This window comes from Triticum dicoccoides, chromosome 7B (genome assembly GCF_002162155.2).
Source record: "Triticum dicoccoides isolate Atlit2015 ecotype Zavitan chromosome 7B, WEW_v2.0, whole genome shotgun sequence".
In the NCBI taxonomy this organism is placed as follows: domain Eukaryota; kingdom Viridiplantae; phylum Streptophyta; class Magnoliopsida; order Poales; family Poaceae; genus Triticum; species Triticum dicoccoides.
The window spans coordinates 610,104,073-610,108,712 of NC_041393.1; positions in this window are offsets into that span (position 1 = coordinate 610,104,073).

Genomic DNA, 4,640 nt, shown 5'->3' on the forward strand with positions numbered 1-4,640 from the left:
CAGAGGAGGATGCTCAAAGACGGTTTACAGAGCCTGGGAACAGTTCAGAGAGGTTTACAGAGACCACGTTGCAGTCTGTAGATGTGAATCTGTCTGGGAATAGTCTGCATGTTGATAGGTACCTGAGACCACGTTTCAGTCGGTTTACAGAGCCGGTTCTCATGAGAGGGACGCGACCAACCATCGGAGACAAGCATTTCTTGTCCAGCAATTGAATTGACTCCGAATTTCCGTCGATGTAGGTTTTCGACTAACCTGTCCAAGAGGTTCTGAGATACAGGCCTGTGATGACTTTAAGGGTCCAAGATAGCATGGCTTCTTTCTTAGTAGCAGAGCTTACCGTCTTCTGTTCTTTTGAAATTTGTCAGCTATATATTTTTTGAACTTTGTTGACACTACTCCTTTTGCCACATTGCAGAAGGCCACTCATGAGCTCATTTCCTGTATTACCTGTTCTGGTTAGCATCCATCTACCTGATTTTTACCATGAACATATTGTAAACACTGCGACCCCTGCAAACTGTTGTTTGTATTATTATTTTTTTGCCTACATTGGACCAAAATGTTCGAAAGTGTGTTTCTTGTCTGAGCTCATATGCACATGGTATCAACAGTAACATTCGTGGATGTGTGGGCAAAAAAGATATAATCACTGTTCCAAAAAGCTTTAAAAATAGTCTTCGGAGCATTGATTTTGTTTCTTTTTCGGACATCCACGAATGTCATTCCATCACAGAAAAATATTTATTAATTAAAATCAGTTTTTTTTAGTTCTCTAGGATTTCATTGTTCATCTGGGTGCATGTGAGCTTAGAAACTCCATGTTCCACAATGTTGAATTTCTTTTTCAGACATTGATGAATGCCATTCCATTACAAAAAAAATGTTATTAAGAAAATTTAGATTTTTTAATAGTGTTTACATTTCTTTTGGATTTAACTATTCATGTAGGTGTATGTGAGCGAGATTCCATGTCCCAGAATGTTGAATTTCTTGCTCATCGCGAACATTTTTTTGGTTTTCACTGTTCATGTGGATGTATGCGATGCTAGGATCGTATTTTTTTAAATATTTTTAATATATATTTATATTGTATTTTCTAGCTATGTATCAACTAACTATACATGGTAGAGTGTTCCAAAAAAAAAACTACACATGGTAAAACCCTGAGATCAGCTCAACTTTCACTTCGGAAATAATCATATCATGGCTTCGCCATCCGCGCCATAGCAGTGTTGAGATTTGGAGAAGATCTCTTCAAAATTGCGAGCAGTTTCAAAATGTTGAACTTTTTTTGTATTCAATCTTTTTTTGAAAAGTGGAGAAGTTTTGTAATTCCAATTTTAAAATGAAAAACGAACAAAATTTGCAAATCCCGAACAGTTTCCAAAAACAGGAACAATTTTTCAGAAATTAACATTTTCTGAAAAAAGAAAAATTATGAAAAACATGAACATTATTTGAAATTTTCGAATATTTTCTAAGATCGTGAACAGTTTTTAGTTTAAAAAAATTGGGAAACAGGAACAATTTTTAAATTCAGCACCAATAAAGTTAAAGAACAAAAAAAATTCTAATATGAGAACAAAATTTGTATTGTATGCTTTTTTTGGAAATGCGAAATATTTTTGAAACATGGGAATATTTGTTCAAATTGCGAATAAAATGTTGAAACTGCAAACATTTTTTGAAACATGAACATTTTTCTGAAATGATGAACAAATTTTGAAAGCAGGAACATGTTTTGAAACACGAACAATTTTCTGAAACAGTGAACAAATTTGAAAACGAGAACATTTTTTGAAACATGAACATTTTTTGAATTGTCAACAAATTTTATAAATGAGTTTTTTTTTGAAATTGTGAATATATTTTGAAAACAATAATTGTTTTTGAAATTTCTGAAGATTTTTTGAAACATGATTTTTTTTAAATAAGAACAAAAATTTAAGTTTCAAACAATATTTGAAATTTCCGAACAAAAGAAAGAAGAACAAAAAAATAAAAAATAAAAAGTGAAACGGAAAAGATTCATAAACAGAAAAGGAAAAACAAAAACAAAAAGGAATCAAATTGAAAATCTGATTCAAGAACCTTCTAGAAAGCTCCCAAAACCAATACAAACAGGCTGGGAACCTCTGGAAGGTTACTAAAACCGGAATCAATGCAACACGTTAATGGGCCGGCCTAGCTTAGCGCTTCGACCGCCAGCCTATGCGAGAGATCGACAATTCGACGCAAAATATGCATCAAATAGGATATTCCAGTTTTTTTACTCTAATCATATAAACTAAATGTGGACGCTTCTTATCACAATGACGAAGGAGTTGGCTCTATGGGTGCAAATTCTGAGAGATATGTATGGGAATTTTCTTGGGGGCACTTGCTCTTTTTTCCCAAATGCCTCGTCAGCTTCTATGATGGAAGCCCAAGCCATGAAGGAAGGTCTAAACCTGGCAGTATCATTAGGCTACAATAGAGTTGTAGTAGAATCTGATTGTTTGGAAGTCGTTGAAGCTTGCAGAGTCGGTGGCATGATGGAGCTGTGATCTTTGCAGATTGCGTCGATCTAGTCGTGGAGATAGGTTCGGTTCAGTTTACTCATTGTCTTCGGGATGCCAATGACGTCGCACATGAGATTGCTAAGTATAGCTATGAGAATCGTTTATCTTGTAACTGGATAGATGATTCCCCTTCTTTCATTCATGAATCTCTTGTGAACGATGTAAGCGTGTTAAGTTGATCAATAAAGCAAGTCGGGATGGCATTCCCTAAAAAAAGGATATTCCGTTTTTTTAGGTCACTAGATATTCTGTTTAAGAGAACAAGGCAACGCAACCCACACCTTACTTGATTCGAGAAGGCACAAGTAAAGAAGACACCCCTCTCTCTCTGTCTCAAAAAAGAAAAGAAAAAACAAGTTAGAAGACACTTGCGCTGGTCACAATTTACACAATTCAAAAAGAAGACACTTGCGCTCGCTCGGTTACAAGAAAAAAAAGGCGACGGTCGGAGTCGGAGGCGGCGGCGGAAGGCGAGCGAGGAACCCTAACCCAAACCGAGCACTCCGGAAGAAGAAGAAGAAGGTACGTGCTCGCCCTCCACGGAATTCCATCCAAATCTTCACTTGGCTAAAAGAATCGGTGTCCAAGTCGGAGGCCGGCGACGCGGCCGACTCGGACCATGGTCGCCGCCTATATAAATGTGGGTATGAGTAGAATCCTTTCCTTGCAATTCGCTGATCAAATCGCACACTCCGGCGCAGGCGCGGGCGCGGATCCGAGGAGAGGGACATCGGCGGCGATGGCATCAGCGATTCGGCACGCGGCGAGGTTTGCTGGGCGGCGTCGCGCTCCGGCGGACGCGGGCGGGGTTGCCAGCCTATTCCCTCCGGCCTCCTCCCACCGCTGCTGAGGTACCCTCTTCATCCATCCATTGCTCCGCTCGATTTCTCGTAATTGAAACCTTTTCCAAGCTACACTGAAGATGCGGATTGCTTACCCCTCAGGTTTGGCAAACACCAAATTGTTTTGGAAATCCTAATGTTGGCCATAAACAAGCATGATTTGAGGATGACACATCTTTTGCAAATATTAGCACATGATGAAACTCTTTGGTTGTTAGGCATGCTGACAATAACATTCTAGATCCATTGTAGCGATGCTCTCAGTTGATGTATCTATTTGTAAAGGAAAGAAATCGCAATGTGTTGTAAATTTCTTATCATCGAGTGCTTAGTTAAATGAACTAATCTTGTTCATCATGGCCAGATTGGGAGGCATCACGCGCTCAAGGAAATCAAACAGAAGAAGGAAGAGCTGTTCAGTCTGATTGCCGACACGGAACGGCGATACAACACTCGCCTCACCAAGGAAGGTTTTCAGAACATACGTATGCTCCAGCAGCTAGCCGTGCAGATCGATCCTAGGCCTGCCGACCCCTTGTGGTATAAACTCTGAATACGTGCTGCCCTTCTCCCCTGAACCTTCCTTCTCACCATAACTCGTTGACAGATTATGTTTTTCTTTGGACAATGCAGGCGCTCGAAGCGGTTTACGAAGCGACTCAATGATTTTGTTGGCTTTACCGGGGCCATCGTGTCAGGCTACTTGCTTACGGATAAATGGCTCAACTCGGGCAAGGATGCGGACCCAAGAGGGGAGGAGGGCATGGCTCTGGCTGCTAGCCAGCAATGATTGAATTGCTTCATTCACTGGGACAAGGAGGCAGAAGAAGTGTAAAAGTAGTAGTAGTGTTCTGGAGGAGGAAGTTATTAGTGTGCTCTTTCTGGGTATCCTTTAGCTTATGTTATGTATGAGCAACTGTGAGATCTGTTGTGACATTTGTACAAGTTGATGACATGGTGCCAGCAAACTAGTATATGTTCAAAACCTGCCTTTTCATCTTGACTATAAGATAACTAGCTACTACTCCCTTCGTTCCTAAATATAAGTCTTTTTTGAGATTTCAATATGGACTACATATGGAGCTATGTATATTTAGGAACGGAGGGAGAGTATTACAAGAAATATGTTTGGGCGCCCCCACTACAACGTTGGCCACAATGTCAGCTGTGCCATTTGGCAGATGCAGACTGAAGAAACACTTGAGCACCTATTCTTCAAGTGCCCATGCTGCAC